The sequence below is a fragment of the Triturus cristatus genome, chromosome 8 (genome assembly GCF_964204655.1).
Source record: "Triturus cristatus chromosome 8, aTriCri1.1, whole genome shotgun sequence".
Lineage (NCBI taxonomy): Eukaryota > Metazoa > Chordata > Amphibia > Caudata > Salamandridae > Triturus > Triturus cristatus.
In genome coordinates, this window is record NC_140591.1 from 864,088,025 (window position 1) to 864,102,585 (window position 14,561).

The window sequence follows — 14,561 nt, forward strand, 5'->3', positions numbered from 1 at the left end:
TGGGTACAAGAGAGGCTGTGTGGGTGATTGATTGGCTGTCTGAGTACCTGTATGGCTGTATGAGTGTCTGTGTGGATGGGTAAGGGGGTGGGTGACTTCCTGCATGGATGAATGGGTTAGTGAGTGTCTGTGAGAAGCTGTATGGGTGAGTGAGTGTGTGTACGGCTGTGTTGGTGAGTGAGTGCATGTGTCAGTGGCATATGGGTAATTAGCCATTTTTGGCCCCGGGGACCCCTTCCTCTGGTGCCTGTCCTTTTTTATTATTTCTTTTTATTTATTTTTTAAGAGGGGGCTGTGTGGCCCATTTCCCTGGCCATTTTTGCCCCCGAGACCAACCCCATTGTTTAATATTTTAAAAAATGGGAGGGGGCCGTGTGGCCCCCTTGCCGAGCCGATTTCAGCCCCGGAGTCCCCATCCCCCAGTGCCCGGCATGTAGTGTGGGTGTCGTGGTCCCAACCCAGGGCACCCACATTTTCCATGTTGGGCAGTCTCCCCGCCTCCTGCAGGAGCGGGCATTACTTTGCGATCAAAGAGCTGTTCCCCGGGTACCAAAGCAATGTGCGTTTTCTTGCTCGCTTCACAGCGAGCAGGGAAACGGACATGCTCCACTTTCAACGAGCGAGAGCATTTTCTTTTTTCACTTGTTGAAATTGGAGCACTGTTTGCTATGGCATGGTGGGAGCAGTGCTCCTGCCAATCCATAGCAAACTGCAATGTCCCGGGGTGGGCACGCCGGGACATTGCTGGAGCCTGCCCTGGGGTGGTGGTGGTCCCCAGAGCCATCTACAGCTCCACGAGGGGGGCCACGTGGCCCCCCTCCAATATTAATGATGCCGATAACTGGGGTAGTGGTCCCCAGGGCTGCGTGGGGGGGCTGGAGCCCCATGCATTATTATTTGATATAGCCCAGGGAGGTGGCCTCCAGGGGCTGTGGGGGGCCACATTGCCCCCCTATTTATCTGAACTGGCCCCGGGGAGGTGGTGTACCGGTGTCTGCATCCACACACATTGTTACCTAATATAGCTCTGGGGTGGTGGCAGTCCACGGGGCTGCAAGGGCCCCTTCATCATTATTTCCATAATGCTCCCAGGACCCGACCCACCCAGAACCTAATTAAACAAAGCGCTGGAGCCCGTGCTTCATTTTATTTTCATTATCGGCAGGAGGTGCAAATCCAGCATTTTATGAATCTCTCTTTAAAAAAATACTTTTTTGGCCCTGGGGGTTCCCTGTAGGATTTCAACAAGAGGCCTAGGGGGTAAGGGTGTTTCTACCCTGCCCCCTTTTCTTTTAAAAAAAATATTTTTTCTTGTGACTCCGTTCAACCAAGTCACAAGATGGTTGCTAACACTTCCTGGTTTGAAGTGTAGGCATCCAATCAGATTGCAGGCACTAGATCAGGAGGGGTCGCAAATCCACCGCAGCCTCAGTTGTAAATCTGTGAAACCTTAAAATTTCCAAGCAACTACTGAACGGATTTTCACCATTTGACAAAAAGGTTGCATTCTGGACCAAGAGCTTCCTTTCTGCTACATTTGGTGTATTTCCGTTCAGCAGTTCGGGCTGTAGGCCTGTCTAAAATTTTCTATGGAAATAAACATGGAGAAAAAGCGTTTTGGGACCCCCCTTTTTCTCGGCCCGCACTAGGCAAATCACCCTGACAGCAGCAGATGTGACTGGTGCCTTAGTTTTGAAAACTTCGCAAGGATTTGTCAAACGGAACCAAAGTTATTGGCAAATGAAAAAGCGCCTTTCCAATGGAAACTAGTTCCTAACTATAGCTACCTATTGACGACTGCCAGTAGATAATATTGACATAGTTATATAAGTGTATGTGTGTAAAAAAAACACCTAAAACACTTAAAATGTAAAACCATTATTACTTTCATATACTTATCTTTAAAACTTTTACAAAAAATATGCCTTTTCCATTCACGACTTTACAACAAAATTTGTTGTAATGGCATGCATGGTAAAGGTATATTTGCTGTACAATCCTGTGTGGTAGTGTTGCCTGCGTGGTTAGGCCTGCATGGTAAAGGCTTGTGGGGTTCTGGTTTCGTGGTAAAGTCTGTTTGCGGCTCTAGCAAGATCGCAAAAGGGGGTGAGCCATGTTTTAAAGCAAGTGAGGAAAAGAATAGCTCTTATGGGAGATCGCCAAATAAGAATTCTAGAGAAGTTAGAGCCATTCCATCTAGGATGACCTGAAGAACACAGCAACGGGGTTGCTGTGCTTCTCCTCTTGGACCTCTCGGCTGCCTTTGACACGATTGACCATGACACTCTGAAACAAGAACTCTATGAAGCCGGCATAGAGGTGACTGCTCTAGACTGGATCGAGTCCTATCTTCGAAACAGAACTAATGTCATCCATACTCCACCTTTCTCATCCAAACCATACTCCACAAAAGCAGGGGTCCCTCGAGGTTTTATCATCTCGCCCATGCTTTTCAACATCTACATGAAGTCATTACCGGTACTGATCAATCAAATTCACCTCACGTGCTATAACTATGCTGATGACACAGAAATACTCCTTCAACTGGAATGCCCCAAAGACATTGGAAACTCCACAATTTTCAGTTGTCTCAGAGCCGTGGATCAGTGGATGACTTGGTGCCCCCTCAAATTGAATGCTTCCAAAACAGAAATGCTCACATGTGGCGATTGGAAACATTATGACCCGCTTGCTGCCTGGCCTGATGAACTGGGATCACCGCCTAAAGTATCGACGGAAGTAAGAAACCTCGGATTGACCATGGACTCCGAGCTATTGATGAATGCCCAAGTGAGCAAACTAGCAAGATCAAGCTTTGTCACTATAAAAACGCTGCAACAAATGTTCCCTCATTTGGGATTGCCACACAAGGTCCAAGCTACCATCTCCCTTGTTCTGTCCAAACTCGATTACGCCAATAGCCTCTACCATGGATCACCTTTAAGGACCATGAAAAGACTAGAACGGATTCAGAATTCGGCTGCCAGACTACTCTTACATATCAAACCGCGAGACCACATTGCACCTGCCTTTAAAGCCCTGCATTGGTTACCGGTTGCCAGAAGATCAACGTTCAAGCTGCTTTGTATCAGACACCCACAACGCAATACATGGAATGGAAGCACTCTTCATCAGGAATAAAATCACCAAACACATTCAACAAAGGAACCTCCGCTCTAAAATAGCACCTCGCCTCAAAATCCCAAGATACAAGAAAAAAACGTGTGGCACATCCTTCTCTGTTCAAGCAGCCAAACTATGGAACTCTTAACCCCAACATAAGATTCACCCACAGCTACCTTATCTTCAGAAAACTGCTCAAGAATTGGCACTTCCCCACATAAGCACCATGCACAGTCAGAAATTTACAGCATATCCCACTGTACATAATCATTTATTTTTACTATAGATATGTACCTATCTTTGTGTATTGCTTTGCATAAACATGTAGAACAATTATGTTAAAAAAATAAAAAATAATAAAAGTACAATAACACTTGAAAACCGGAGTTTATCTGGTGGATCTTTGGTCTACATGTACTTCTTCCATTGTGTATCTATGTACCTTCCATGTACTTGGATCTGTGTGTTTGTTACTTTTCACCTGAAAAGCATATCCAATGCACTACCCTATTTTTTCATCCTGTACCTCTATCAATATATTTAATCTAGAGATACCTACCTTCTTTTTGCATCTATATACTTTCAATGTACTTATGGACCTATATATTTATCACTTTCTTCTAATTCAGCATATCCAATACACTACCCTATTTCTCACCTTATACTTCTCTCAATATATCTTCTAACCCAACTTTCTGACTCATCTCAAACTTCTTTCTACAACTCTTTCCAATGCACTACCCTATTTCTCACCCTATACATCTATCAATATATCCTCTACATCCACTCTCTAATTTATACCAAACCCCATACCACTACTATGATCCCCAAAATAGCCCATTCTAGACTCTCCCTTACTCTACCCCTCCATGCATCATCTGACACCTTTTTCACTATTCCGATCCCCAAAACAAATCTTTCTAAACTCTTCCCTCTGACTCTTCCCCTTCACAAACCCTTTTTACTCTTCCAAAAACCTCCTCCTACTCCAATGACTGCCAAAAAAAAAAAGAAATCCTTCACTCCTATCCTTCCACTATCCTTTTCAATCAAAATAACAGACTAACATGTTCACTTCTCAAATTTCATATTCCACTATACTAATTCACTACTAATCCTTTATGGGTCCCAGAGTAGCATGCTACTCGCCAAAAAAGCGTTTCAACACCTCATCAGAGGTAAGCAAGCATTATCTAAATGCAAACCTTTTTCCCTCTTCTATCCCTCCGCTACCTTTCTGTATCCAACTGAATAACACATCCACCACTCAAACTACTTTCACATTTCACTATGCTCATTTTCAACACTAATCCTTCATGGGTTCCGGAGTAGCGTGCTACTCGCCAATAAAGCACTTCAACACCCCATCAGGGTTACAAGTGCTATATAAATGCTAACCTTTTCCCTTTTCTACCCCTCCCCAACCCTTCTCCTTCCAAATAACTGACTAACATATCCACCACTCAAATTACTTTCATATTTCACTATACTAATTCAATAATAATCCTTATAGGTTCCAGAGTAGCGTGCTACTCACCAAAAAAAGCGCTTCAAACCCCATCAGGGATAGCAAGCGCTATATAAATACAAACCTCTTTCTCTCTTCTATCCTGCCGCTATCCTTCTCTATCCAAATAACTGAATAACAAATTCACCACTCAAATTACTTCATATTTCACTATGCTCATTTTAAACACTAATCCTTTATGGGTCCCGGAGTAGCGTGCTACTCGCCGAAAAAGCGCTTTGACGCCTCGTCAGGGATAGTAAGTGCTATATAAATGCAATTACAATATAATACAATTACAATACTTGGAACTCCACCAGTGGTGACTCGGAAGCCCTGATCCTCTTTGAACCCCACCCAATATAAATGAGAGAGAATGAGATGGCAGATTGAGAATAACTCTAGCTAAACACTAGCGTTGACCAGTATCTCTTCTTTCTCTCAGGTAGGAATTGAGTGCGGAAGACAAGCATTCAAACTATACATCAGAGATGACCAGTGCTTCTTCTTTCTTTAGGGAAAGATCTGGAGGTGTCAACTAATATTTAGCAAATGGTCAACTCATGGATAATGTCTTCCTCACTAGAAAAGTAATGGACCTATAACTAATTGGACTGAGTGTCATCGGAATAGTAAGGAATATTCACAGTACATTAGAGAAAGACATTTAGGTATCAAAGACACAGAACAAAAGAAGCTGAGAGATATTGTATGCATTGTCTCTATTACAAATAATGCAGGAAATAAGATGCTGTGAATAAATAGAGGTATTTTGTTGCCTTTATTCTTGGAACCCATTGTTCAATCATTTTAAAGTCGCATTTTTATACTCATCTACCAAACACTGTCCAAGGTTTCAGAATTGGTTTAGGATGGATCTCTTTCAAATGTAATTTTCTGGCTGTAGCTCAAACTGTTAAATCTCACTTGTAGTTTTGGCAGGGACAATATGCAAGTTCAGAAGAAAAGGTGCAAACTTCCCTTACCCACCACGTATGCCCAACAGCATCAAAGCAAAACTGGTATAATGGGGGAAGAGGGGAAATAATGGATGAGATATACAAGCTGTCCCATGACGTGCCCAGTAAAGAAGATAAGGTTCAATTCAGTCACATGTATTCCTTGTACATACAGAGCAGAAAATGCTTGTTAGTGTGTGTGCTAATTTAACCTCATCGATGCTCAGGACGGCTCCCGGCCGTCATGAGTCACGATAGTCGTTTGCTCATGACGGCCGGGAGCCGTCCGACCGGTGCCGCTCTGCCCACGCGCGGGTATTTCCCCGCCTGTGCGGGCGAATTAATTGGTGGGCGGAGTTCGGACGGCTCCCGGCCATCATGAGCACATGCCCACCGTGATTTATGATGGCCGGGAGCCATCCTGGATACCTGAGCGCCACGCCCAGCCCCGCCCCCCCCCCCCCCCTCGCACTGCTGCGGAACTTGCCACACGGCGAACGGGTTAAAGTAGTATTAACAATTCACTTTGAAAGTATGTTTTGTAACTGCCTTGCTACCTGCTTAACCCCACTTTTCCACTTATAACTCAATCACAGTATATATGGGAACAGTGTTACATCAACAATAGAATGTAGCAGTGAGTAAAGTATAGCCCAAAATGGCATGTATCCATAAGCATAAATGACTGGAAGGATTCTCTTAAATTAAAATAAAAAGTATACAAAAACAAATATACAGGCTGTTGGATACATCTATTTAACTTCAGGAGACACTAATGCACTGTTTTTATGTTACAGTTTCCTCGGAATATAGAGACAGAAAACTGGAACTCCAAGCCGTAGGAACAACAATCAGATAAGTAACTCATTAGAATATTTTGCCCGCGCAGAGTGCTTTTACCGCATTACAGCCACTCTGGACACTTTAAAGGATTCTTTCTCTTTCCTTTTCTTTTACAGGAAAAGCCAGAGATCGGTGCCGAAGCACCAACGAGGAGGACGTAACCAGGAGCCAAAGAGAAAGCTGCCGAACTGCAACTAGACAAGGAATGCCGAACAGCAGTGTGAAGCAACAAGATTAAGTGAACCAGATGCGGAAGAGCCGCACGCAATCACTAGAACGTGAAGTGCTCTTCAGCAATCACAGAGCCTCTTTATGTCCGCATCGCTCCGCTGCAGCACAGGCCTGAGTACTCCTAACACAAACACAGCTTTTGTGAAAGCTGATAGCTCTCAAAGCTGGTAGCAATGGTGCTACCTTCAAGCTGGAGTATCCAAAACAAGGGCACAATGAAGTGGGATATCTCTGCACCTGGCTGTCACCAGACTTCTTAAGGCAACCATCAGGCAAAGACAAAAGGGTAGGCCCTGCTTGGAAATGCCCTCCCCTTTAGCAGAAACTGCAGACCTACTCCTCACTCCTACAATCTACCAAATGTCCTTGCTCAGGAAGACTAATCAGCAGCCCTTTGCTAATAAGGACCTCATTGAATTTCTGTAGGTAGGCCTTTCTCTGTTTCCCCCCACTTCAGTGTCTGGGTCTCTAACCTCCAACCACAGAGATGAAGTCAATGCAGTTTCACTGGCTACGAGCATCCAAAATGCATTCCACTGGTCCCAGAACTCAGACTTGCTGATTTATTCATAAACGCTTGCTACACATTCACCACACATACACACAACGAATACACACATGGAATGTTAGTGCAAAGGTCTGGGAGTACCAGAGACTATTGTACCGGTCTTGACACCCAGAATCTCTTTGCTGGTCTTCCAAACACTTCTGGCTCATATGTACCATCACCACTCTTATAGCTGCTTCCAGTGTTTTGCAGACCACCCATTTGGTGCTGAAGCTACCAGTGCTGGCCTTCTTTGTCAGTGCTATCACAGCTGGCAATCAGAGCCCCTTGTTACTCAGAATCCCTTGGTGGACCAACTGACCCTAGCTATTTGCAGCTTCCCTGACACCCTTTCTACTCCTCGCAGCCCTCCTATGATCTTCAGATCCCCTTTTATGATTACCATAGCCCCTTGAACCACTATGTTAGCCATTGAACATCTTTCTGACTTCAGCCCTGTGAGATTCTCTAACCCTTTCTGTCACCTTTCACAGATCACAATGCTTTTCACCCGTCCACTTATAGAGCCCTCAGCCACGTTTTAGTCCCTCTGCCATCTGATCCTCCCTCAGACCAGTCTACCAGCTTCAGGCAGCTTCTGTTATGAAAAAGAGCCCATTGGGTAATAGTTGAACAAGTTACTTACCTTCGGTAACGATGTATCTGTAAGAAACATTAGTTAGTTAGATTCCTCACCTTAGAATATCCCCATGTGTCTGCGGCTCCTCGTCCATCGTTGGCGTCGTGCGCCGGAATGACGTCGGAGTACTTAGACGCCGCCCTCGCGCGCTGACGTCAGTTCTTGTACATAGCTTTCCGCGCCAGGAACGCAGAGCCATGCAAGAGACCGACACTGGTGCCAAAAAATTCTAGGGGCCTGAAAAGGATAACCTTAACCCTAGATGTTAGTTCGCAGAACGGGGAGGATGGGTGGGTCGGTGAGGAATCTAACTAACTAATGTTTCTTACAGATACATCGTTACCGAAGGTAAGTAACTTGTTCATCTGAAAGAAACACGTTAGTTAGATTCCTCACCTTAGAATAGATACCCAAGCAATACCAACCCCGGTGGTGGGTCTGCGAACCAAGATCACACCAGAAAGTCCTGGAGGACAGAACGGCCGAAGAAGCCATCCCTCCGGACTTGGCTGTCTAGGCAATAATGCCTGGCAAACATGTGTAGCGAAGCCCACGTTGCCGCCTGACAGATGTCCTGCAAAGGGACTCCCCGTCCCAAAGCAGTAGTAGCCGCTGTGGCCCGAGTAGAATGGGCTCGCAGCCCAACAGGAGGGTCCTTTTTTGCCAAGGAATAACAGATTTTGATGCACAAAACGACCCACCGGGAGATGGTCCGTTTGTGCACAGCTTTCCCCTTCTTAGCACCCACGTATCCAACGAAAAGTTGGTCGTCCACCCGGAACTGTTTTGTGCGGTCCAAATAAAAGGAGAGCGCACGTTTTGGGTCCAGACAGTGGAGCCTCTCTTCCTCTTTGGAAGGATGCGGAGGCGGAAAGAAGGTGGGCAAGGTGACAGATTGCCGAAGATGAAAGGGAGTCACCACTTTCGGTAGAAAGGAAGGACGAGGCTGAAGGACAACCTTGTCCGGATGAACAGATACAAATGGAGGCTTTGACGATAGAGCCTGGAGCTCACTCACCCATCTAGCCGAGGTGAAGGCTACCAGGAAAGCAGTCTTAAGCGTCAGAAGACGAAGAGGACAATTATGAAGAGGCTCAAAAGGAGCGCACATGAGAAATGTGAGAACAAGATTCAAGTCCCACTGAGGCATTACAAAAGGGACAGGAGGGAACGTGTGAGTAATGCCTTTCAGAAAGCGTGTAACCACAGGGGACTTGAAAAGAGAAGGCTGATCAGGAAGCCGTAAGAAGGCAGAGATGGCAGCAAGATAACCTTTCAAGGTGCCCAAGGCAGAGCCCTGCCGGGCCAAAGAAAGAAGAAAGAGGAGAACCTCAGAAAGAGGGGCGGAAAGGGGATCCACAGCCTTTGCTGTGCACCATGCCACAAATTTGTTCCACCGGCAGGTGTATACCGTCTTTGTGGAGGGACGCCTGGCTGCCAGAATGATATCACAGACTTCAGGAGGCAAGTCAAATGGCATCAACTGCCGCCGCTCAATCTCCACGCATGGAGGTGGAGGCTGGACAGGTTCGGGTGGAGGACCGTCCCCTGCTGCTGCGACAGAAGATCCTCCCGAAGGGGCAGACGTATCGGAGGATCGGTCAACATACTGAGTAGCTCGGGATACCAGTACCTTCGTGCCCAATCCGGAGCCACCAAGATGACTTGGGCCCGGTCGTGCCTGATCTTCTTCAGCACTCTGGGCAGAAGTGGTATAGGCGGAAAGGCGTACAACAGACCGCAACTCTACTCGCGACGAAAAGCATCGCAGAGCGAGTGCCGCCTTGGAAATTCCAACGCGCAGAACTGCTGACATTCTCTTCGGTGGCGAATAGATCTAACCAAGGCTCTCCCCACTGCTGAAAGAGACCTTGCGCCACTTCGGAGATCAGACGCCATTCGTGATCCATCAAGCACCGGCGGCTGAGTTTGTCTGCTCTGGCGTTCAGAGAGCCCGCCAGATGTTGATCCACTAGGGTGACGCCCTGGGTTTCCAGCCATGTCCAGAGGCGCAGAGCCTCCTGACAAAGGGTCCACGACCCCACCCCGCCCTGTTTGTTGCAATACCACATGGCGGTGGTGTTGTCCGTGAACACCTGCACGACACTTCCCCTGACAGAGGGAAGGAATGCCTTCAGTGCTAGTCGGATTGCTCTCAGCTCCAACAAGTTGATGTGGAGGCGAGACTCCGCCGGACACCAGAGGCCTCTGATCTCTGCCTCCCCCATATGGCCACCCCATCCCAGGAGGGACGCATCCGTCACTACGACATGCTCCGGTAAGGGTAGGGAGAGGCTCTTGCCCGTGACCCAATCGCGGTCCGTGAGCCACCAATGCAACTGCTGTGCAGTGCCCTCCGAGATTAAGACATGGTCGGACAGGTTGCCGTGATGCTGGGCCCACTGAAACTTCAGGTCCCACTGCAGAGCCCGCATGCGCCGCCTGGCGTGATGCACTAGTGGGATGCAGGAGGCCCCAGAAGCCGCAACACTAGCCTGACCGAAACCCAGGATAGAGGCCGAAAGATGGGAATCAGGGCCTGTATATCCTGGACCCGCTGTTCCGGAGGATAAACCCGGAACTGCGCCGAATCGAGAACCGCTCCGATGAAGAGGGGCTCAGGTGTGACTTCGGCACGTTGATGGAAAACCCCAGCAAATGCAGGAGATCCGCCGTAGTCTGGAAGTGGGAGACGACTGCTCGGGGCGAGCCTGCCTTCAACAACCAGTCGTCGAGATAGGGGAAGACTGGAACCCCTGATCTGCGCAGATGAGCTGCGACCACCACCATCACTTTCGTGAACACCCGAGGGGCACTGGTGAGGCCGAAGGGGAGCACGGTGACCTGAAAGTGCTCCTGACCCACCGTGAACCGCAGGTAACGCCGGTGGACCGGCAGGACGGGGTTGTGGAAATATGAGTCCTGCAAGTCCAACGCTACCATCCAGTCTCCAGGGTCTAGGGCAGCTAGAACCTGAGCCAAAGTCAACATTTTGAACCGTTCTTTGCGGAGGAAGGCGTTGACGTTCCGGAGGTCCAAGATAGGGCGTAGGCCCCCTTTGCCCTTCTTGGGAACCAGAAAGTAGTGGGAATAACAACCACGACCTACTTCTGGGTGCGGAACGCGCTCGACGGCCTCTTTGGCCAAGAGGGCCGAAACCTCCTCCCGGAGAAGATTCAAATGATCCTCTGAGATACGGTGGTGCTGCGGTGGCATGGCTGGAGGGGTCGTCTCGAAGGGGAGGGAGTAGCCCCTTCGGACGATTTGCAGCACCCACCTGTCCGATGTGATGGTACGCCAGTGGAGCAGGTGATGGCGAACTCTGCCTCCCACTGGCGAGGAATGGGCCTGAAAGCTCGGACTAGGAAGGCTTTGAGGCGGATGCTGCCGGGGTGGATGTGGACTGACCGCGTTGTCCTCCAGAACCGCCTCAGCAGAAACCACGTCTGCGACCGCGTGCAGGTTGGTTCTGCGGCCGGTGGCTAGGCAGACGTGAGGAGGTGCCCCTTCCTTGGCCACGAAAGGGGCGAAAAGCGGAAGCTTGCGGCCGCGGGCCGAGAGGCCCAAGGACTTGGCCGTAGCCCGGAAGTCCTTAAAGCGAGCCAGCGCACTGTCCGCTTTCTCACCAAAAAGGCGAGTGCCATCAAAGGGCATGTCCATGAGAGTGCTCTGGACATCCCCCGAAAAGGACGTGGACCGCAGCCAGGCGTGACGCCGAAGCGCCACCGTGGTAGAAATCGCCCTACCCAGCGAGTCCGTAGTGTCAAGTCCACATCGGATTGCATGGCGCGCTGCATCCCTCCCATCGGCCAGAGCCTGGGAAAGTCGTATCCGGGCCTCCTCCGGGCACAGGGGCAGCACGTTCTCCACCGTATCCCACAGAGAGTGGGAGAAACGGTCCAAGAGACAGGCGGTGTTTAAAGACCGCAGGCCTAAACTGAGGGAGGAGAACAGCTTCTTGCCGAACTGTTCCAGTCTCTTGGAATCCCTGTCCGGAGGAGCGGACGGGAAGGAGGTTTGGGAGGTAGAGGCCTGGATAACCAGGCTCTCGGGGGTGGGGTGTTGCAACAGAAAACTGGGGTCGCCCGGAGCAGGGCGGTGGCGCCTGGCAACGTTCCTATCCACAGGAGGAACTGTGGAGGACTTGGACCAGGTGCCCTGCAGAACGTCAATGAGGGCCTCATTGAATTGCAGCAGAGGCTCAGTGGAGCTTGCTGCAGACTGAAGCACCTCAGTGAGGATGTTAGTCCTCACAGCCACGGCAGGCAGCTCAAGCCCAAGGGCTGCGGCCGCCTTGCGCAGCACCACAGAAAACGCTGCACCTTCCTTCGAAGCCACAGTCGGAGGAGAGATGAATCCAGTGTCCGGTGAGGTATCCAGACCACTGGCCTCCCCCAGTTCATCTGCCCAGTCCTGAGAGAGTTGACCCTGGAGGGTCATAGGGTCCTCAGACCCCTCCCAGTCGCTCCCGTCATCCGATTCCTGGTAAACAGGAGGAATAATCGGCGCCAGACGATAGACAAAGCGTGTCCCATGCGGCGCCGGATGCGGCGTCGATGGACGCCGCACCGGCGCCGGGTCCGGATGGGGGCTGAACCGGGGAACGACGTCGACCGGAGTCGGCGTCGGTGGTGGTATCGTGTCGGCGGCGTGACGAGGTCGACCGGCGTCGACGGGGGCCCAGGCCTGGGCCCCTCGGGGTCCTGCGGCGTCGGGGCCGGAGCCTCCGACGGTGCCGGGGCCGGAGCCGCCGGCGTGCAAGGACGCCCAGTCGAGCCCGCGGGGCCCGGAGGCGCGCCAGCGGGCGTCGATGGCGGGGCCAGGCTCCTCATGGCCGAGAGGAAGGCACTGACCTCCGCCGGCGTCACGTCAGTCCCAGGAACCGGCGGGTATGGGGACTTGCGCGGCACCTGCGGCTCCGACGGAACGGGAACCACCCGGACCCTCGCCGAGTCGCGCGACCGGCGAGGGGAGTCCGAAGAGCGGTGTCGTCTCTTGGACTTCTTGGATCGTTTGGACTTACCCGAGGAGCCAGACGATCGATGGTGACGACTGCGGCTCCGCGACCGAACCTTGGACCTCCTCCTGGACCGGGATCGAGAGGTGTGCGGAGCCGAGTGTCGGAGTTCGAGAAGCTTACGGGACCGCTCCCGCCTAGCTTTCGAGGTCAGGGCCTGACAATCCGAACACAACTCCACGTCATGATCGGGGCCCAAACAATACAGGCACCGGCGGTGATGGTCGGTCACCGACATCAGTCGGTGACAGTCGTCGCAGGCCTTGAAGCCAGGCATCCTACCGGCACCAGGTCGAAGACAATGACCAAAAAGAGTCAAAAAGATTTAGTCACTGGCACGGAAAAAAGAAGAACTGATGTCAGTGCGCGAGGGCGGCGTCTAAGAACTCCGACGACGTCATTCCGGCGCACGACGCCAACGACGGACACGGAGCCGCAGACGACGCCTAGCGACGCGCAAGGGGTATTGCTGATGAAAAATCTTCCGGATCCAGTCTGACGCCTGGGGATATTCTAAGGTGAGGAATCTAACTAACGTGTTTCTTTCAGATACAGCTTGTTATTCACTTTCAAGGACTGTTTTTCTGCAAATATATACCATCATTGCTATACATGTTTTACAAAAGTTTGGGGTTTCTAGGGGTTGTCAGCATAAGAAGCATAAATAAGAACCAGTTCCAAAAGGGTTATCTTAATAAGGGAATCACATAGGTGCCCTCCTGCTAGCAGTCTTCTTCTTTCTCTTCCTGGTCCCACTATGTCTTCTGGTGTTGGTGATCCTCCTGGTCTTGAGCCCAGTTCTCCTTTTCTGGGTTGTTTTGATCATCCTAGTCTTCTTATTTGCCCTAGAACCCTAGCCCCAGTCACCATGGTAATGATTATCTGAATCTGGTGCTACTGATTCTAGAACTTCCTGACCCTGACTTTTCTGGCCCTTTCTGAGACTTTTTGGACCTGGAGCTTCCTTATACATGCTATTGTTGGGCCTCCAGGTCTTGATCCTACTGATCTTCCCCAACATGATACTGCTTGTCTGATGAGTACTTTTCCACCTGGCCCTCATGTGCCTGGCTCTCCTAGTCCTCCTGATTTTAGTCATCCCATAGCTTCTGGTCCCTAGTTCCTGTCCTCATGGTCCACCCTGTACTGTGTCCCCTGTCCTGGTCCTCCTTTTAGATTCACTTGGGTTGGGCATGAATGGGTATTTTGGCCCTGGTTTGGCCCCCTTTAGTCTTCCGGCTCTGTTTGTCCTGTCTACTGATCCTAGTCAACCTGGTCCTGCTACTCCAGGTCCTGGTATTCCTGCTGTACTTGGTACTCCAGCTCTTGCCCCCCTTGGTTCTGGACCCAGGTCCTCTTAATCTCGTGCCTGCTTATCCTAAGCCTTCTAGTCCACCTAATCTTCCTCTAGCTGGTCTCTGATCCTAATTCCCTAGGCCTCCTAATCTGATATGCTCTCCTGTTTCTCCTCTATCTTGCCATTATACTCCTGGCCACAGTCCGCCAAGTCTTCCTGCTCCGTGTCTTCCTGGGGCTGCACTGACTTGTGCCCTGTTCCTCCTTGTTCTGGTCATCTTCTTCTAAGTCACCCGGCTTCGTCCTCTGGGCTCATGTCAAACTGATGCCCCCCGTCCTGATCTTCCTTTTCATCCTCTCCCTGGTCCTTCTTGTTCTGTTATGCCAGGTCTTCATGC